Source organism: Myotis daubentonii, chromosome 11, assembly GCF_963259705.1.
Source record: "Myotis daubentonii chromosome 11, mMyoDau2.1, whole genome shotgun sequence".
NCBI lineage: Eukaryota > Metazoa > Chordata > Mammalia > Chiroptera > Vespertilionidae > Myotis > Myotis daubentonii.
The window spans coordinates 29,710,697-29,733,502 of NC_081850.1; the positions used below are offsets into that span (position 1 = coordinate 29,710,697).

A 22,806-nucleotide genomic window follows, 5' to 3' on the forward strand; every position below is an offset into this window, starting at 1 on the left:
GGTCAACGCTCAACCACTGAGCCACCATGGCCAGGCTTCCCCAAAGCATCTTGTCCTCCATTGAGATTATCAGCACTCTTAGCAGTGTTGCTTTAAGACACTGCATTAGAAACTCTCTTTTCCCATTCATGAATATTGTATCATCAGTCATGAATGCAGTCATCTAACTCTAACATATGACAAAACATTGAGCTTTTTTATCTTGCAAAAGAAAAGATAGCGTTCTTATGTAATGTACCTTTTATCCCTTCAATATACTTAACCTTTATTTTTGATATGTATATTATGTGCAATGCACACAGCGCACATGTCACTGGCTCTTCACAGTAAACCTCTGAGGCCTATACAGTGAGGCCTTGACTTACGAGTGTCCGGACTAACGAGTTTTTCTAGATACGAGCCGTCCCTCGGCCGATTTTTTGCTTTGAGTTGCGAGCTAAAATTCGGGTTACGAGCCAGCTTCAGATACCCCACCGCTAGTTGGCGCAGCGAACGTCACAGTGAACGCCACATCAGCCCAGCATCACGTGTCTCACTCGTTCACTTTTTGATTTGACATACGAGTAATATGAGTTGTGAGCTCTGTCACGGAACGAATTAAACTCGTAAGTCAAGGCCCCACTGTACTTTAATGCTCTCTGAGAGCTAGAAAAATCAAATATCTCGTCAAATTTACTCGACTAGTAGTAGTATCAGGGTTTGAACACAAGTGAAACGTCAAATATAACAGTTGCCACTGTTCTGCAACGACCCCTGATTACTTTCAGTTCAGAGAACGCAAGGCATCTCACTAGAGGGCAAATGCATAAGGCTTCCATGCCCCTGACAGTTCCTCCTTAAGTGTCTAGATCGGGGGTGGGCAACCCCTGGCACACGTGCCAAACATGGCACGCCAGTAACTTTTGCTGGCACACGAAACCCTCTCTTAGAATCTTCCATTTACAATTTTTTTCTTAATATCAACTTTTTAATTTTTCAGATAAATTCAGTGTAGGTGCATCTTAGGTAAATAAATAATTTTACATAACATGTATACATTAAAAATGTATTTTTCATCATCATATACTGTGTTTTTGTTGCTCGAGTGAATTTTATTATTTCTTCAAGGTTCTTCACATATGTACACCTTAAGAAATATCAAGTAGGCATAACATGTTCTCAAAAAATTAGGGTTGGCACGCAGAAGAATTTTGAGTCAGAGATTTTGCTGCTTTTGGAACGCACTCACAAAAAGGTTTCCTACCCCTGGTCTAGATTGTAAACTTTTTGAAAGGAGTGTCTGTCTTCTTACGTCTTTGTATTTCTCACAATATCTAAAAAAATGCCTAGACATTGTGTACAATTAATAAATGAATAAATGAGAACATTATGGGATATCTAAGATACTGTCAGTGATGAATATACTAATCTATAATTAAAGGCTCAAATCTTTTGCCTTGGGACTATTGACCAAGCTCAGTTAATTTGGTTAAATAAGCTGTCTCTTTCATATATTGTCATTGTCACATTTCATGATTGGATCAAGCTAATCCTAGCCAGAAACTGCTAAAATATCTGAATTTAGAAATGCAAAAACATGTGGGGTGAACATAATATTATTGTGGGTTTCCTGGCCAACTGCTTGGCTTATTTTGGCAAGTGCAGTTTAGTTTCTTGTGTATGATGACATTTGAGTATATGCTCTGCAGTATCATGTTTTAATATGGACCAGTGCTAATGCCTATAAATAGTTCACATTAAGTGTAAACTTCTGGAATTTTAATTAATGTTTGGAATCTCATCAATTAAGAAAGTCAGACATGGTAGTTTTGGTAAAGAAAAAAAAAACTACTAAGTTTTCTTTACCTAATTTTAAGAAGTGTTTATAAAGTTTTGACTAGCACTATTTTGGATAAATTAACCAGAGTTGCTTACTAAGGCACCTATGAAGTGAGCCTGATTTCATTTATTTTTCATAATTAACAGTGCACATAGAAGGGACATATCCAGATCTCTACTAGCGATTTTTTATTACAGCATTAATGTGACAAAAATTTCAGGTAACAAGTTAATCTAATTAAAGGAAGGCTAATTGTTCATGCAGACTCTGTGGTAAGAAGAAGAAAACTCAGCAGGACATTCTCTGAACATTTCTGCTTGAGAGATGTACATTTTTTTTTTTCATTTAGGAGTGGCAACCAGGACTCTCATATTATATAATAACATTTAAAAGATGTATTTAAATGATTTACTAGGACGATAGTGTAGGAAAGATAATAGGTATAATCGAATGACTTCTAGGGGGGTTGACTAAATGCTTTCCAGTTTCAAAAGTTCTTCACCATGAGTAGAATTAGAGGTTGACTCAATATGTCCACATTTGTATGGTCAGAGAACATTAGAATTAAAATATACCTTCGAGACTCCAGGCCATGTATTGTACATGACAAATTTAGACCCAGAAAAAATAAACGACCTGCTGAGATCAAATAGATATTTGGTAGTATATCTGTGACTGAGGTATTTTTTACTCTGTATTTAAAACACATTGTCCTTCAATGGAAAGAAGAAAAGAAGGAAGGAAGGAAGGAAGGAAGGAAGGAAGGAAGGAAGGAAGGAAGGAAGGAAGGAAGGAAGGAAGGAAGGAAGGAAGAGAGGGAAGAAGGGAGAGAGGGAAGAAGGGAGAGAGAGAGAGAACAGAAAAAAATAAAAGAAAAATTAAGACATAAAATCTGGGGAAGGTCACATAGTTCAGTCTCCTCTATTGGAAGCTTCATCGTGACAGTCAGGCAGTCTCCGATTAAAATTAAACATGAGCCTCACTTTTATTATTGGGTAGTTATAATTGCATGAAATGTCTTACATCAATAGAAAATCTAACTGCCTTGATTTCTTCCTTAATCTTTTGTCATCTATGTAAAATATCCATGCCTCCTTCAACCATTCCTTTATGACATGAGGTTCAGATGTTGCACCTTCTGATGCCTCCTCCTAGCACATCAGCAAAACGTTACAGGTTGACGCCTAGAATTGAACCCAGTGTGACACATGGTATCTGGAGACTGCCATAAGTATGTGGAAAAGCTACTAGTATCTCTTGGTCTAACCACTGTTGGTTTTTAAATTAATTGTGCTTTGTATAGTTGTGCTTATGTATCAACTAAAGCCTAAAGGTGTTTTCACATGGGGGACTATAAGTAGGGAGCTCATATACTTACATGCTAATGAGTTTGTTTACTTTTATCATTTCTAAGTCGAGATTGACAGGACTAAACATGACTTTTTGCTGTCATCATCATTGTATTTATCAAAAAGTCTATCAGTTTGGAATATTTGAGTTGCTCAAAAAAGCCATGATAAAAAAAAAGTCTTATTGGAGTTCATAATGACACAAAAATAAAACAAGTAGTATAAAGTAAATCGTAAAGTAGTTATGTTAGCCCTAGCTGGTTTGGCTCAGTGAATAGAGTGTCAGCCTACAGACTTAAGGGTCCCAGGTTTGATTACAGATAATGGCACATGCCCGGGTTGTGATCTCCAGTGGGGGGCATGCAGGAGGCAGCCAATCAATGATTCTCTCTCATCATTGATGTTTCTATCTCTCTATCCCTCTTCCTTCCTCTCTGAAATCAATAAAAATATTTTTAAAGTAGTTAGGCTATCTACACCATAACGCACCTGCTGTTCAAAGGGAGGGGCTTAGAGACTCAACTATAAAAGACCACCCAGAATTTAATTTAAAATGTTATCTTAAAAGTGGTGTCTTTTTTTTGGAGATCTCCAGAATTTGGGAACTAAACTGTACCCATGGTATTTGGTTCTGTATTTTTAAATGTGAGTTTTGCTAGTCTCTGACCTATTTCTTAAATATTCAATGGAATGAAGAGGGGTACCTAGGATGGACTATGTTGAACATGGGAGAGTTGCCTGGGTCAAGGGCAATATATGAGATGGGTAGTAACAAAACAAGAGCACATAAGATGGGTAGTGTTCCTTAAAACAGGCAGTGAGGCCCAGCCAGCATGGCTCTGTGGTTGAGTGTTGACCTATGAACCAGGAGGTTCAATTCCCAGTCAGGGCACATGCCCAGGTTGTGGGCTCAGTTGCAGGCTCGAGGGGCATGCAGGGGGCAGCCAATTAATGATTCTCTCTCATCATTGATGTTTCTATCTCTCTTTCCCTCTCCCTTCCTCACTGAAGTCAATAAAAATATCTTTTTTTTTAACGAAACAGGCAGTTTTGAGTCCTAAGTTTATAAGAATTATTAAGACTATCTTTTGTACTTTTTACAAATATGCCTTGTGTGATATTACATAGTTTATTATCACATATTTTAGGAGTTACTTATGCTTGTGGTATAGGGTGTAGACATAAAGATAATATTTTATAAAAATCTCATTTTAAAAATATCTTGAGCACATGAAATGGTTAAAATCTTAAAAACAAAACAAAAACAACTTCTGAATCTGATTCCAGGTTTTCTTATGCAGAATTTTATTTTTTAAATCATCTTTTAAAAGATCATAAATCATCGATAGTTATTGAATGAAATTATGAAATATGTACTCTTTTTTTGGAAACAGCTGCCTTCAATTTACCTGAGATCTTAATACAGCTGCAATTTAAAAGCATAGTAACGCCAAGAGAGGACTGTATGTGTATAATATTTTGTTATCAATCACAAGGATTGTGTTTCTGAAAACCCTTGAGGGAGATAAATGCACACATTAGAAATATGTAATTTCTAAAGTTATACTTGCACCAATACAAGTTTGTATAAATAATTTTATCTTGATTAAAATTAAGTAAAATAAAGACGTATGTGTGATAATTGGTATATCTTAAATAAGTAATTGTAGGTATACACAAAGTCCTTTTTTCATTCATCTGCTTATTGAATTAGCTAGTCACTACCTTAGATGATGGGGATGCAAAGCAAAGATGAAAATAATAAATGATACCTTCTCTCCTCTCTAAAATCAATAAAAATATATATTTTAAGAAAGAACGACACTGATTGAAAGAACCGAGTAGCTGTCTATGTGCCAAACCCTTTGCTAGTCTATCAGCAGTTCTCAACCTGTGGGTCGCGAACAATGAAAATACATCCTGCATATCAGATATTTACATTATGATTCATAACAGTAGCAAAATTACAGTTATGAAGTAGCAACGAAAATAATTTATGGTTGGGGGTCACCACAACATGAGGAACTGTATTAAAGGGTCGCGGCATTAGGAAGGTTGAGAACCACTGAGACAGATAGCCAGTTAAATAAACAATTATAGGAGAGTGCAAGTATTTGCAAAATATGGGAAGCACAGGAGTTTGTAATAAAGTTGCTTAATCTAGTCCGAAGGGGCTTAGAGCATGGTTTTATCCTCCATATTAACACCCAACTATTTAGTTAAGTCCACTACATGCATATCTTTCTTCAAGTTGCTAGTACACTGGATTTATTATATTATACATGTGAGTTACCTGAGTTAGTGACAACATTAGTAACTACTCAAAAGATCACCCTAAAGCATGCAGCTTGGTTCTATCCCTCACCCCCTCCAAAGTATCCTTAGCACTTGTCCAGTCACATAACCTGTAATATTTTTAAGTGACAAATACATGGCATTTCTACTTCTAACCTTATTTTTGCTACAGATCAGTAAGACAGCCATGAAGAATTAATACACCTTTGTATTTTATAGAAATTTAGTCTGTGAACATTCCTGATAGGATCTATGACAAGAGAATTACATCACAGATTCTATTAAGGATTTCATAAATATATAAACACATACACATGTGTGTGTGTGTGTTTAATAATCCTGATCTTAGTACCACTTACAGAAAAGTAACTTTCTCCTCCTTGACACATTCACTTGAAATCTTTCTCTCCTTTCTTGTATCAATACCTTTACAAAATTATAATTCCCATATTTGACATTGTGATGTATGCTTTTCATATATTCACAATTGTTTTCCCATTTATAAACTTCCATTTTCCACTCCTGTGCAAGCATTGATTTCAAAGCTCTCAGATTTAGGACCACTAGAACCATTTCTTTCTCTCTTTCTTTTTCATGATCACTCCCTTTACATGAGGGAGAGAGGTTCCTCTGGCTAATTCCCTGTGAAATCAAGTATTATTTTGTTCATGCTGAATAAAAAAGAACAATAATGATTTTAAATACATTTTAATGTGAATATAATATTATAATCAGAATTACTCCATCCCACACCAATTTTCCCTTCAGATTTTCTAGAGAAAAGGAATTGATCTGGCAGCATACAAGCACCAAGGTATGGATCTATGAAAGTTATTAACCTCTTAATGCCCCATTTAGCTTTTCCCATTCCACAAGAATCAATGATAAACACACCCATCCATTTTATGTTGATCATTAAAGCAGAGAGTTAACGTGAAATCTTGTGCCTCTTTCAACTTGCTAATGTTTTGTCTTTAAACTCTGTAAGTTTATATTATTCTAAGAAGATGGTGCCACGGCTCCGTCATGCACAGTTGGCAGCTGCTTGTCAGACTTCCCTGGATAGCTGGCTGCACCTGTTATGATGTAGGGGAATCCATGCTCCACTTCAACTTCTACTTGACTTGAAAGTGCCACTGACACCACTCTTCCCCCGATGAACTTAATTCCCCAGATCCAAGTGCTGGCTTATTGTCATTCTGGGTCACGTGTCTCCCCTCCTGCTCTCATCCTGCAGTCCATTGTTTTAAGATTGCTTGGGAAGTTAGAGGTTGAGAAATGATGAATTCTTGATACTCTCGTCCTTCCAATTTTCCTACGTTGGAGAGAGACCATCAGGAAGTGCATATTCATTATACCTAGTGCATTCCTTTTGGTTAAACTGTCTTTCTAAGGCTTTTTGTTTTCTAAGCATCCACTTAACCACAGCAGTGAAACAGTGAAGCTGCTTGTTGCCTTCTATTGAAAATTAGGCTTTGGCCCTAAGCCAAGCTGCCTGAGCCAGCACTAATATAATTCACAACTGGAAGAAGACAATCAATTAATCAATACTGTAATTTGGAACTGACCATGGTAGTAACACTCACAGCTATTAGACTCAACTGACTGACACCATTTAGGATTAATGAGGTAGCAAGAGCAGGCAAACCAAAAATTCATTTAAAGACTTTCCCCCTAAAATCAAACTACCCACCCTGTTTTGTTATTTATTTCTTGTTTAGTGAAGTCTAATGTAAGTGAGAATTTGAAGGACAAAGACTCTTACCCACTACTGTGATTTTGAACAAGAAATTTAATGAATCTTCAAAGTATGGATTTCAGAAAAATATTTCAATTCAGTGTTAGAATCTTCTGAGAAATCTAAAAGCATGACCTAAAATGACTTTTCTGATGTTATTTGGGCATTACTTGATCCAATCTTATATAATGAAATATTGGTGTATTTGTTATTTAGATAAATAAATAACCATCTTTTAAACTGAAAAACTTTAAAATTAAAAAGAAAAAACATCATATGGCTCTCTCTGTTTTAATCACACTATAGAACAAATACAAATATAAAAATACACAGACCTGTGGCACTTGCAAAAAACAACCAATATTAACTCCTCCCAGGCCTGTCTGGCAGAGCCATCAAGTCTTGCAGATCTTATTAACAAGACAATGTTCCCCTAAAGCAGTAGTTCTCAACCTGTGGGTCACGACCCCTTTTGGGGTCGAACAACCCTTTCACAGGGATCGCCTAAGACCATCACAAAACACATATATAATTACGTATTGTTTTTGTGATTAATCACTATGCTTTAATTATGTTCAATTTGTAACAATGAAAATACATCCTGCATATCAGATATTTACATTACGATTCATAACAGTAGCAAAATTACAGTTATGAAGTAGCAACGAAAATAATTTTATGGTTGGGGGTCACCACAACATGAGGAACTGTATTAAAGGGTCGTGGCATTAGGAAGGTTGAGAACCACTGCCCTAAAGCCATTGGCTGCGTATTTATCATGATGTGTCATTAAGCTAACCAGGAAGTCTGTGCCTTTTTTGTTGCTGTTGCTGTTTCTTTGAATTGGGCATATATAGGCTCTGAGGCCTCAGACTATAGATAACTGTTATAATGTGTCTAACCTGAAATCTCAAAAGCCAGCTCAGGGTAGTTAAACATGGTCATAGACTTTTGTTTTTGAACTAAAAAACAAAATACAAAAGAGTCTTCTATAGCCCTGGCTGGTGTACTCAGTGGTGAGAGCGTTGGCTCACATATCCAAGAATCACCAGCTTGATTCCTGGTCAAGGGCACTACCTGGGTTGCAGGTCCAATCCCCTGTCCTGGCCAGGGCACATGCAGGAGGCAACCAATCAATGTGTCCAACATCGATGCTTCTCTCTCTCTCCCCGCTCCCTCCTTTCTTTCACTCTGAAAAGCAATGGGAAAAATATCCTTGGGTGAAGATTAACAGCAATAAAAAGAATCTCCTGTAATCTGGCAGAAAACAGGAAGGAATGTAGCTGTACGTTTATATCAACATATATCTGAGAGACGTGCTTTGACCAGGAACATAAAAAAATTCATGGAGACAGTCTCTATAATAAAGACAGATCTCCATTTTTTAGTTGAGATATAATTGACATATAATATTATATTTGCTTCAGGTATACAACATAATGATTTGGTATTTGTATATATTGTGAAATGATCACCACAATAAGTCACTGATTTTTAATTGAAAAATTCAGTATAAACTTGTTTCACTTTGTTCTCTTAATTTTATTATGACAAACTAAAGAAAAGTACTTTGGGATTTAAATTTTCTGTAGTGTTATTTTAGATCCTAGAAAATAAAATATAATTTTTGAAATATCATAAAACATTTGAATGAAAGAAGTTAAAGAAAACAGAAGTAGCTAAGATTTGCTAAGAAAACAGTGCATTAGACAAAATGGTATTATTCAGTTAGAAGGTTAATGTAATTTTACCCATAGTGGTTTCCACTGAGATGAATATATATGCTTTATGGAATCCAGTGGGTGTTTCAATAGTAGAAACTATATTCTAAGTAAATGGCATTTTATAAAAGAGAGCACATGTCCAATTTAATACATCATTTTTTATTATAGAGAGACACAGGAAGGCATTAATTTCATTCTACATGCTTAAACAAAGTCAATAATGAAATCAAAATAAATTTTAATTTTAAAAGGGCGTACCTTTAATAAAGAAATTATTTTGTATCTTATTCAACTTTACCCTGTAGTAAATACACTCTTATCTTTCAGAAAACAGAGCATAAAGTTCAAAATGAACAATTATATTTATTGCTTGTTGGCCTTTTTCTGCCAAAAACAAAAAAAATCAAATAATTCTTCTAAAGCTTACAAAGTTGAAAAAGAAACATATGGAAATATCTAATAAAAATAAAACAATGAAATACTCAAGGCAGTACAAACTGACCTGTGTTTGTTTTAAAGTTTCTTGTTTACTTATACATACATTTCTTTATTTTCAACTTTATTTTAACTAAAACATTTTGAGCCAACTTGCAAAATATATTTTATTTTTATGACATGTTATTTCAAAGGAACTTAAGGAAGCTTTTGAAAGTCATGAAATACAGTAAAATAAAATAAATTTAAAGTTGCGAAAGATATACAGAAAATATAATAAAGACAAGAAACTAAGGTAAAATCTAAAGATAAAAAAATGACAGACAAAAGTTAAAAAGTCACTTTTGCACATTTGATAAACAGTTGGGGCAACACGGTATGCAGCCTCATTTTGCAGCGTCTTATACAAAGGCAAATGCCAATCTAAGCTTTCTAGGGCAAGGGTCAGTAGCCTTTTCTACAAAGGTTTACGTTGCACCTGTATTAGACCTTGTGAGTCATAAAGACTCTGCAGCAACTCTATCATTTTATCTGAAAACAGTCATATGTAAAACGTAAATGGCTGGACATGACTGTGTAACAATGAAATTATTTATAAAAATAGGCAGTGGACCAGATTTACCCACGGGCTGGAATTCGCGCAATCCTCTTTTCGAAACTAAAGCAAAGATAGAGTCAGTTACCTAATTTTAAGATTAAAGTCTACTCCAAAGAAGCATAGTGTTTTGTGTTTGTTTGTTTGTTTGTTTGTTTTGATGCTGAAGCTCGATAAGGGAAGCTTGGCAGTGGCCAATGTGCGTTACATCTCTACAATCATACAAATAGCTCCTTTCCTGCAGCAGCTGGTCACAGCCTCTTGCACATCTATAAAATGAGTGTGAAATTCAGCATAAGGTTAATTTTGGGTCTTTTGTAGACAAAAACAAATGACCATACTGTTTATTTTTTAATTGGATATTATAATAAAGGCATTTTATACTTTGGGGTCTTTTTTCTTCTTAAACTTATTTTGCTTTTTTGTTTGTCCTTATTATTCAATAGAAAAGTCACTCCTTCATCCCTAGCATGTGAAACAATACACTATCTTGCAATGCATTTTAAAAACTGAGAATTATATTAGCGTTCCAACATACATGTGCATTACTCTAAGAATGGTGAAGGGACTAGGAAAGAAGTTACAATCTGATATGGGAGACGGGCATTTAAACAAAGAAAGTGTGGTGAATGTTGTCATATGAAAAGGCATAGTTCTGGCTTTGTACCCTGGTGGTGAGTTTCGGGTCCACTGTTTATCAACAATGTGATCTTTAGCGTATGCCTTAATGTCTCCGAGCCTTGGTTTCTTCATCTCTAGAACGAAGACGACGTCAATGCCTTTCTCACTGAGTTGAAAGGGTTGATAAGACAAGACTTAGTACAGAGGCACATACTTAATACTCATTATTTAACTCAGGTAGGATGTGCCAGGTATATTCAAAAGTGAGGTAGAAGTTTCAACAATAGCTGTTGATGATCCAGCTGCATGAGTTTAACCTCTCACATCCCTAGACAGATTTTGTTTTTTGGTTTCGGTTTGGTTCTCTAAGGATTTTTGTCGAGGTTTTATTTGGAAAGAGGTGTCTTGTGAATGCTTCCCCCCAACACACACACACACACACACACACACACACACACACACCAAAGGGTCTTTAAAAAGAGTACTCAACTTAGAGAGCATAGTGGACGAGCGTCTTAGCTAAGCTTAAGTTCATGAGCAGGAAGCTGTGTAAAGTCGTCTCTTGCAGCAGAAGAGAGGGCTGGTGTGAAGACGCTAATGGCACCCCCACTTTATAGGGACAATGGATTCATGAGCATTTCCCCTGGGACCGCTTTTGAAACACACAGGAGAGGAAGCTGCAGTGGGGTTCACTTAACCTTCCCAAGCAGTTCAGCTGAAGGAACTTCTACAGCAGGTAGAGGCTAAGGATGACTTTTAAGAACCGAGGGGGTGTAGGAGAGAGCTCCTCAGGGATAGAGTGAGAGAGGTATCCTCCAATATTCCATGAATGAACACTAGAGTCAGCTTTCAACCAGAGAGAACTGCAATTACATCACTTGCACAGATTCAGCCAAGTAATGCCTTCTGTCCCACTTAACTCTCCTCCCTCCATTCTATTGCTACAGTGAAGGGGGCAGGAACCACCATAGAGAAGATATAGTGGAGAGGAGGAAAAGTGATGCAACCCTAGAGGAAACCCAGATTTGTGACATATTCATAAGATGGGGCATTTTAATTATGAAATTAAAACTGTGTTTTGTAATTTAGTAGATTGTTTCATCACCTATAAGTGGACAGAGAAGCAATAGGGCCTGAGTTCTTACTCCATGACAGGATGAAAACTAGTTCCGACAAAAAAATGAAAGGGGCAACAAAGCAGAACAAGAAAAATACTATTTCCAATTTCATTTGGTTGATGTATGGTGGCAGTTCATAATTTATACTTGTTAAAGGTACATACATTTGTTATATCTACATATATATATCAATAAATTGAAATTACAACTAGAACTCTTTATAGCAAGTACTGAACACCTCTCCTGGGCCAGGCACTGTGCTAGGCCTTAGGCATCATGAGGGGAACAAAGGATATTTCATAAACCTACTAAGAAAAATAGACATTTAAACATATATTTGGGAGGCAGACTATCACTCCCATTAGGATGTCTTCTTCTAATCTCCAGAACCTGGCACATGTGAGCTTGCATGGCAAAGGGAACTTTGGCTCTGGCTGGATTGGCTCCGTGGATAGAGCATTGGCCTGCAGACTGAAGGGTCCTGGGTTTGATTCCAGTCAAGGGCACATGCCTGGGTTACTGGCTCGATCCCCAGTATTGGGCGTGCAGGAGACAGCCAATCAATGATTCTCTCTCGTTATTGATGTTTCTGTCTCTACCTTTTCCTTCCTTTCTGAAATCAATACAAAATATATTAAATGGGGGGCTTTGCAGATGTGATTAAATTAAGGATATTAAGGTGGAGAGATTATCCTGATTATCCAGGTGGCCCATTGTAATCATAAGGGTCCGTATGAGGGAAAGAAGGAGGCAGGAGGGACAGAGTCAGAGAAGGAGATGCAATGACAGAGTGCAGAGAGGGAGATTTGAAGAGCCGACCCTGCTGTCCCTGAAGGTGGAAGAAGGGGTCATGAGCCAAGGACTGTAGTCAATCTTGTGAAAATAAAACCCTTAAGCAAATGAAATCTTTCCCAGGCCTCCAGAACCAACACAGAATTGCTGACCCATTTTAGTCTTCTGACCTCCAAAACTATAATATCATAAAACTGTGGCTGTGTTAAGCCACAAAGTTTTTGGTAATTACAACAGTAAGAGGAAACTAATATACAGGCAACAATAGTAAAGTATTGAATTATGATAAGGGAAATGCATAAATGTTAAATCATATTTCAGTGGTATTTATTAAGCTAATCCAAGAATCCAAGAAGGGCTACTTGAGGAAGTAATGTATATCGTAAGACTAGAAGGGTGAACAAAATCAACCAGAAAAGAGGAGAGCTAAAGAATGTTCCAGAGAAGGGAAATGAGACATGAAGGTTTAGAGATGGGCAAGGGCAAGTTATATTTCAAGGAATTGTTAGAAGTTCAATATGTCTGGACAGTAGAATTTGAGATGGAGGATGCATGATAAGACTGAGGTCAGACCATGAAGGACCTAATCAGTTATGACCTGTCCCAATGCTTGAACTTTATCATAAGAGCAATGTGCAAGTTCTCAAGGATTTTAAGCAGGTGAATGTCATAATCATATTCTCATGTGTGCACTGTGGAGAGTGTATTAGGGGAGAGAGATTGAAAAAGGAAAGGCCATTTAAGAAAATGTGGCAACCTTTGAGAAAGGAATGACTTTTGCTTGGACCTGGGTAGTAGCTGTAGGAATGAAGAGTAGTACCCAGAAAGCAATTTGACAATAGAAGCTGAATGATATGGTGATTTAGTAGATGTGAAAGGTGTCCTAAGTAGGAAGGCAATAGCATTTCAGGGGTAGAAAACACAAGAAGAATTCTCTGAGATCTGCTCCTACTGAGGTGGGTCAGTGATGAAAATAGCCAAATCTGCGCATCAGAAGACCGACCGGTCCACCTGAAGCATGATCTCGCTAGTTCTGAGAAGCAAAAGTGTAAAGTAATTTAAAACAATAAACGAAAGAAAGAGAGAGAGAGAGAGAGAGAACTTATGTTTATAAAGATGACAGTGAAGAACTGAGGATTTGCTGATGGATAAATGAGATTGAGGGTGGGGAGGTGGGGACGTGTATTGGTAAGGCTGATCATTTCTGAGCAATGATGAAAAGGTTTGACTACTGACCTTTGTAATTATGAAGGTTTCTACACTTGATCTGAGCTCAGATTTAAAAAAAAGAAGAAGAAGAAGAAAGAAAACACGAGGAGAATTAAGTGTAAAAGAGAGTTAAGAACATCAGTGCACTTCTCAACATATTAGGCTTAAGGTGTCTATGAAATATGCATGTGGAAATGTTCAGTAGCAGTTGGATAAATAGCACTGGAGCCTAGAAAAGAAGTCAGTGATGGAAAAGTCGATTTGTGAGTCATCAATTCACTAATGGTTTTTGAAGCTTTGGGAGTAGATGAGTTTACCCGGTTCCTGTATTAGCCCAATAACAGTGGGGTGGCTAAAAAAACTAGAACTGAGCCATGAAGGTCATCCATATGTAAAGTGGAAGTATAGCAAAAGGAGCACTCAAAGGAAAATAAGGAGAAGCCAGAGGAAAGGAGGCAAACCAAGAGAAAGTTGTGCCAAGTGAGGCAAGAGAGTAGTATTTTCATGAAGAAAAGATTTCAACAGCGTCAAATGCTTCCAAGAAGTCAAGCAAGATCTCTGAAAAGCGGTCCTATTTGCAGCATGTAGGAACTGACAGCATGCGTGAGCAAGGTCAGGGGTATATAGCAAGAGAAAAATAACAGTGGATGAGTTCAGGAAATTGAGACAAAAAATATGGATAACACCTTCAAGAATTTTGACTGTGAAGGGGAGACAAGAGAGAATAGAATTTGCAGAGGTAGTTTAGATAGAAGGAAAGTTCTTTACTTTTTTTTTCTCTTTTTCGTTGCTGGAAAGCCATCCATCATGGAATTCTGGTGTAACACATCCAGAAGTGAAGGAGAATTCAAGATGCAAGCAGTTGAAGGCTGGGGGGTTTGCTGTGTGTCTAAGAGATCCAGAGGGGAAAGGTTCCAGAATTCAAATATATGGTAGATCAGTTATTAGATGGAAATTCAAGTCTTCCTCACCCAACAGGAAAAAGAGAAAGATGGAGGCAGCTTGTAGCCTGGACAGCAAAAAGTCTAAGAGTTTTCTCCAGTGATTTTAAGTAAGTTCCTGGACTTGGGGAAAAGATGGATGAGCTGAAAATTTGAGGAGACTTGGGAAGGTTTGACAGTATCTGTGAGAAGTGAAAATTAAGTGGTATAATGGAAAGCTAATGGGATTCACAGACACTATTGAGAGCCTGGGTAAGATTGGCCAACATGAGTGCGTTTTGGCACCAATCTACCCTTTAGTGTGACATTCTTTAGCAGTGTTCAGCAGAATTTGGCAGACTTGGTGCATGCATAGGGGGGAAAATGTTACTGTAGATAATTTTCTGCACAAAATTATCAAGAACAATAGGGCACGGGATGCTCAGATATTGGCAAGAAAATAGTTGAAGGTCTTCTAAAGGCCAGGTCTTCATATTTCTCCTTTGACAAATGTTGGGTCTCTTTTTATGTGATCCTGCTGTTCTTTTAGGATTGAAGATGCAGAATCTCAAAATGAAATGCCTTTTAAGACTCTACTATAAATTAATAAGCTGAATGCCATTTCATAAAGGTATAAGAAAATGGAAAAAAATTAGCTAATTATGATATATGTGTGTAGCTTATGCAGTAGTATTGCTATTACCATTATATAATGCATTACATAGTTTGCCATTTAGAAGTGAAGTGCAGTATGATACACAAGTGTATATGTATTTATCGAAAACATATTTTAAATGTATCTATAATTTTGTCACAGATATCAATGTACAGCTGTGTCTTTATCACCAATAGACATGAGAATGATGTGAAATACTGTTATTCTCATTCAGAAGCCTGTATAAATCTTTAAGTGGGTGCTCCCCCAGGATTTGATTTTATTCTTTAATTTCCATTTCTTGAATTTTGTTCCATCTCTAGCTGTCCACTTTCATTAAAATTAAATTTAAAAATGAAATCTCTATGGCTAAGCTGCCTGGCTTGGAGCCCAAATGCGAACCCCCCATTCTCTTATCTTCATCTCCTGATCACTTTAGCAAATTAAATAGAAATAGAAGGAAAAGCACCCTACAAATGAAAAGGAAGAGTGAGCGCTCCAATTATGGCTTATGACCATATGCTTATTCTTTATGCTCTCCCAGAGAGAGGTTAATGGATGAATATCATTGCGACTTATCCTCCTCCAAAAGTTAGGAAATATGCGGACAGGCTCAGGTGGGCCACCCCTCGGCGGAGTAAGTGTGGAGCTGTTCCTGAGAAGCAGCTGCCTAGGAGGGAATGTGTATTTCCCAACTCCTTTGCTGGCGGGTGACACCACAGTATTTGCACCAATGGAACATGAACAGAAGGGATGAGTGACACTTCCTATGGGAAATGATTAAGAATCGGGGATGCTTTCCCTGTGGTTTCCTTTCTGATCTATTAGCTGGAGAAAACTAAGATTCCTGACAAGATAATGCCACAAGATGGAAGGAGCCTGGGTCCCAGTAAAAGCTGAACCTGTCTGGAACGCCTGCTGTGGATTTTCACGTAAGAAAAAAAATGACAAGCCACTGGGAATCATTAAAATGGATGCCCCAAATCTCCTGAGCCATGCATTTCCTGATAATCTCTTGGTTATTCCTACAGTTAGACTAATCAGATCTATGTTGGTTACAACCATTTGTAATGCTAAATTTATTTCTAAGTTCTGGATGCTTCTTTTTAAAAATATATATATATATTATTGATTTCAGAGAGGAAAGGAGAAGGAGAGATAGAAACATCAATGATGAGAGAGAATCACTGATTGGCTGCCTCCTGCACGCCCCCTACTGGGCGTTGAGGCGGCAACCCGGGCATGTGCCCTGATTAGGAATCAAACCATGACCTTCTGGTCCATAGGTTGATGCTCAACCATTGAGCCATGCCAGCCAGGCAGTTCTTGATACTTCTTAATTAATACCTCTATGAAAATGTTTTCTTAATGGCAGACATAAATCTACTCACTTTAAAGCCATTTCAGGGCCTTTAACATAATAAAAGCATTTAGATAAATATAAATATTTCGAGATAGAGAATGGAAATCTTGGCGCAAAAAAATAAAAAAATTACTTTTCCTGCATTCTAAAATGGACTTGAAGGTATTTTTATTTGGAAATAAGTCTAAAAGCTTGAGAATATAGCTATAATAGTTTGTCAAAACTAGTTTAAGACACATACATATCTGACAGAAAGATTGCTTTCCTCGGAGCCCTTTCAAAATGAAGTATTTGATTCTTACAATGCCTCAGGTAAAAGGGATACCTATTTCTCAAGCAAATGCACAAGAACTGTGAATAAATATTGTCCAGTTCAGAAACAGAAGTCTAAGGCTGGAATGGCATCCCTCATCGTGTGTAGGGAAGTTGTTTGAGAATTTCTTTTAGTAAAAATGGCCAACTTACAATGTCTATGGTGGGAGCTAATCCTGAAGCCACTACTCGAGGAAGCTGAAGCAGTAGACAAGGGGTAGGCACGGGCCAGGGCACTGAGCTTCTGCTTGTGCAAGAAGGGAATGTCCACATTTTAGAGGGTCTGAATGAAGCAGGTCATCATACTTGTTTAAATAAATTAGTTGTTTTCAAACTATGCCCAAGCAGTATCCCCAGGACTGCAGTGTAACTTCTCATCTTTACAGCAGGCTCTTCAGGCAGGTCCGGGGTTATCCATGGATTCAGAGCCACCACTAGCCTGCTCAGCACCTTTATATGAAACAAACAAAAACTGGTTTCTTTTTAGGATAAATGCAGCGCTAAGAGTACTGTCTTGCTTGGAGTGTTGGGCTAGAAAAGCACGATCATACTGAGAGGTTCTACGTTGAGAAGCAACCTTCACCGTGACTCCGGGTCGGTTTCTTAGTCAAATCAATCGGTCTCCAGATCCGGGCTACTAATGTGTGCCACGTTGGCAGCCCACAGAATGACTTCTGAGAACATTAACATGCAGTGGCCCCCCTTTTGCCTTCACTGGCCTCTCCCTTGACAAGTGTAAGTGCTCCCTCACCGGTTGTATTCCAGGGTTACTGCTCCTAATTGATGGCATGTCTGCATGATGTGCTTCGTTGTATTGAGATCCAATTCTGGTACAAAGAAGACAATCTGTGATGGGAACAGACCATTTTAATTTTTAAAAAAGCACTCTCTCGTTACTAGATATTAACATTTAAAAAATGAAAAGGTCTGCTGTGGCCAGGTGGCTCGTTGGTTGCAGCATTGTCCTGTACACCAAAAGGTTGCGGGTTTGATTCCCTATCAGGGCACATACTGAGGTTATGGGTTCAATCCCAGGTCAGGGCATGTAGGGGAGGCAACCCATCGATGTTTCTCTCTCACATCAATTTCTCTCTCTCTCTCTCTCTTTTTCTCTCTCTCTCTCCCCCCTTCCCTTTCTCTCTCTAAAAATTAATAAGAAACATATCTTTGGGTGAGGATTTAAAACTAATAAAAGTAAATAAAAAGTCAATACATTATCCAGTCCAAAATTCAAAAGAAAGGCCCCTTGGCATGCCTTCGAGTAGGCATGTATACTAAGACAATAATCATCTCAGACTGTATAATAACTGACATCGTTTCTGTGTTTCTTGATCCCATTATTTGATTGTGAATATTACCTGTTGCATTTCTGTATTCATCAGACTCTACTCAACAGAGGAGATTTTAAAAAAGAAATCTATGCAATCTCCTATGGCAAACAAATGCACATAAACACAAAAGACAGCAAATTAGATAAGTTTGTTTTTTCAACAGTAAAAAATTACATGCATTCAAATACAGTGAATTTGATTATTTTACCTAATAAAAATATTTTCTGCTGGAAAGAAGTGTTTATATTGACATAAATATAGAAAATGGTGTAAAAATAAAAATGGTCATATAAGCAAGAATAGTTTCATTATAGTGAATGCTCACACCAGAATACATTCTTTCTTCTTTATTTTTCTGATTTATTTGGTGCTGTTTTAAGAGAAAGCTGATGCAAAGAGCTGGAATGGTCTTTAATAACATATTAATATAAGTTTATACTATAATAATACTGTGTAACTGGTATGGACTGAATGACATATTTCCCCCGGAGTCATATATTGAAGCCCCAACCCCCAATATGCCTGTATTTGGAAATAGGCCCTCTATAGAGGTAACTAAAGTTAAATGAGGTAGGAAGGAAGAGCATTGATCTAATAGGATTATCGTCCTTATACGAAGAGACACTTGAGAGCTCTCACACACACGCACCATTTAAGAATACAGAAAGAAGATAGCTATCTGTAAGCCAGGACTACATGTTGTATACAGTGCCAAGAATGTAAGCTTATTCCATTCTGGCCTCATATAACTTCATCTTTATAAAAATTGTAAATTCTGTCTGTTTTTGTTCATACCATCTATTCATTCAGGAGGATTTATATTTGTTTGTTTATTGTGGTAATAGAAGCTCATACTATTGAAGAAATAATAATCAAACTGACTTCAAAAAGGGCTGAATCATCAGTTGGGTTTCCTTCTTCATATTCCCAAAAACATAGGAAGAAGGTGAGAGTTTGTCTAACCAGAATGCCATTAATAGACTGAGATAAGACTTGCAAAAGAAGCAGGGTCACTATTCAAACACCATATGCTGGTGCAAAAATTCCACCAAATGCTGTAATGTGGAATGACCCAAGGTTTATAATTAGTAAATGGCACATAGTGGGGAGAACGTAAATATATATGTCATCATCAAGCCCCAGGAAGATGTATTTGGTTCTTAATTCACAAGTAAATGTGTGCCCCTCTCATCAGTTCTGGTTCATGAAGATCCTAATCAAGCAATTTATCTGGTTCATTTCTCATATGCCCTCATCAACTGAAGTGCAAAGTCTACTCAACAGCCAGAAAAGATGAGATCAGCCTTGAAAATAAGTATTGGCCCATTTGCCCAATGCCCAAAAGAAGCCAGGATGAACCCTGGCCAGTTTGGCTCAGTGGATAGAGCATCAGTCCAAGGACTGAAAGGTCCCAAGTTTGATTCTGGTCAAGGGCACATGCGTCAGTTGCAAGCTCTATCTCCAGCCCTGGTATGGGCATGTGTGGGAGGCTATCAATCTATTGTGTCTCTCTCACATCAATGTTTCTCTCTGTGTTTCTCTCCCTTCCATTCTCTCTAAAAATCAATTGAAAAGTATCCTTAAGTGAGAATTAACAAAAAAAAAAAAAAAAACAGGAGGAAGCAAATAAGATCAGCTTCTCAGACTAGTCTCCATAGTGCCACAGCAATATTTGAAAGATGAAAATTATAGTTATGCCATTCATTTGGCACTATTTATATCCCTACCACCACCACCCAGTGATAATGTGATTTGATAACTCTTTTCTTTCTTGCTGTATTATATGTTTGCATATTTGTCTTTAGCATTAATCTCATACAGTCACTCCCATTAGGATCCTAGAATCTGTCTGAACCAGTATATGAATATCATAATTCTCCCCTTAAGACTTAAAAGCAAATCAAGGAGTGAAAGGACTTGATATTTACTTTCAGTGATGAAATGAGGTAATATTTTACCTAGATACATAGGACAGAATATTGTGTTATGAATATTAAAATGAAAAAAAAAATCACATCAAAAGAGAAATTTGAAGTCAGAGGTGATGTCTTTTTTTAAATATATTTTTATTGATTTCAGAGAGGAAGGGAGAGGGAGAGAGATAGAAACATCAATGATGAGAGAGAATCATTGATTGGCTGTCTCCTGCACACCCCCTACTGGAGATCAAACCCACCACCCAGGCATGTGCCCTTGACTGGAATCGAACCTGGGACCCTTCAGTGTGAAGGCTGACACTCTATCCACTGAGCCAAACTGGCTAGGGCCAGAGGTGATGTCTTTACATATGTGTCCAAATCAGATACCTGTGGACTATGCAATGGCTCTGATTTCCAAAAGGCTTGGTGAAAGGATTTGACATGGAGAGAGTATTAACTGGTGCATGAAAATAAGTGAGAATGAATCAGTGAGCAGCTGTTCATTCATATCCAATGCTATCACACAGAAGGACTCAAGGCAGAAAAAAAATCAAGGCAGAAAAAAATTTGCACAGTCCATTTCCTTTCAAAGAGGTCTTCTGGTTGGCTGGGTTACCTTCCATTTACCCATTTATTTATAAGCAGTAAGATTCAGATCAAATTCAGTTCTGAAGTGATTGAAGAAAAAGTTCAGGTGGATCAGAAAACTGTGAGCACATGTTAATAAATAAAAGCTCGCCCTGGTTCTTAGTGACACCATGGGCACCATCACCCACCAGCCCTAGTGTGATCTGAAGCACCTCTTCATGTGCCCCTTTATATCACCTTGTGATGAAAACTGTCATAATGTGCCTCTTTAGGCACTGAGCAATCTGTGATTTATCAAAGTGCCATCTTGCTGATGAACCAAAAAACAAACCATCTCATCAACAACCAAAGCATTTTACATTAAAATATATTCTCCCGTAGCCTCCAAAAGTAATCTTTCAAGACGGTTTCTTCAAATGAAAATAGAGAATATTTTTAGAGATTTTGCTAGTTGATACTTGACTCTCAAGTCAAGGCCAACTCAGGTAAACAAAATACAATTTTTGACCCTTTCATGTCAAGTTCTTCATTCAGAATGAAGTTCAAGTCCAAATGATTGGTGAGACATTTTGTACCTGTCCCCAGATGGCTGCCTGAAGGTGTTGGCAGTAAATAGGTGACCACTCCCACCCAGAAACATAGGTTTCAATACCTCTGCCAGGCTAGGTCCTGGGATTTGGAAACCCTGGAGGCTAGTGGGTGTGAATTATCATCTTCTTTTGAGATGCTAATTCTTGGTGAAGAAGGGAAAGCATAAATAGTATAGGAAATTCAAACAAAAGCCCCAGACTCTCCAAAACCATGACTCTGAAGGACTAGAGTTCTCTGAGATCCCAGATAAGTACAGAAGAGAGAGTGAAAACATTTGAAGAGAATGATGGGAATGGAGTCATTTCTGTGCCTAAAAGAGGGTAATTGATTTAAACTGTGGTTACAGATTATCTTGTTTTCAAAGTGTCATCAGCAGGTACTTTCACATGAGTAAAAACTTCTGTTGAGCAAAAGCAGAAGTGGTTGAGTGTTGACCTATGAACCAGGAGGTCATGGTTTGATTCCTGGTCAGGGCACAGGCCCAGGTTGTGGGCTTGATCCCTAGTAGGGGGAGTACAGGAGGCAGCTGATCAATGATTTTCTCTCATCTTTGATGTTCCTACCTCTTTCCCTTCCCCACTAAAGTCAATAAAAATTAAAAAACAAAGGCAAACTTCTGCTTTTCAGTTTTTTCCATTAATGTAATCCTATGGTAGAAGGACATGAACAAGTCCATCAGGGAGAATTTAGTTGGATTTCCTTGTTTTATTATAAACATACATTGAAAATGTCCATTCTATGCCATCGCATATCTACTAGTCTTTGTTATAATATAAAAATATATTTTTAATTAGATGGCTACGTTCCTTGACATGAGCTTATCATGTTTACCATAATGTCCCCCAGACCTACCGTAGCATAATATATATACCCTTAGGAACTATTTGCTGCCTGTATGCTGAGACTCTAGGAAGAAGCAGATTGATCACACTGCAATTTCTCACCCATACTCCCTGCAACACCAATTGTAACCACTGACAAGAAGAAGCAGATGACATATCTGTGGCCACAATAACTTCTTCTGGTTAGACATGATAGAAGGCCACCTTTATGTTCTCCAAAAACAAGGTGCTGTCTGGCTCTGTCATTTCAATAGTGCCTTGAATTAGGGATCAAGGGTCAACTGTCCTGGTGATGGGCAGCAACACTTGTCCCAGAGCAAGGTGTTAGCACTTGTGTTTGTAAAATGCGTCTGTATAGATAGCGCCCCTACTTGTAGATGGAGGGGTGTTTTTTTTTACTCTTTATACTAAGCCTATGTCCTTGGACTCTTAACCAGAAATAGTCTATCACGCATGCGGACTGAAGTCAGGTGTTAGAGCTGCGTCAGCAACACACCCTAAGGACAGAAGAGCACAGCAGGGCAGGGGCAGCATCCAGATGTCTCACCACCAGGTGGAAACATTTGGAATTTACAGGTCAAGGCATAAGG

At 37.7% G+C, this 22,806-nt stretch overlaps 2 non-coding genes across 2 annotated transcripts; both read left to right on the plus strand.

The window, feature by feature from the left end:
• Positions 1-13,445: 13,445 nt before the first annotated feature.
• LOC132212908 (small nucleolar RNA U2-19) lies at positions 13,446-13,525 on the plus strand. Its single transcript, XR_009447847.1, has one exon. It is a non-coding gene; the product is annotated as a small nucleolar RNA U2-19 (small nucleolar RNA).
• A 167-nt stretch (positions 13,526-13,692) lies between these two features.
• Positions 13,693-13,762, plus strand: LOC132212907 (small nucleolar RNA U2-30). The gene has a single exon (XR_009447846.1). It is a non-coding gene; the product is annotated as a small nucleolar RNA U2-30 (small nucleolar RNA).
• The last annotated feature ends 9,044 nt before the right edge of the window (positions 13,763-22,806 follow it).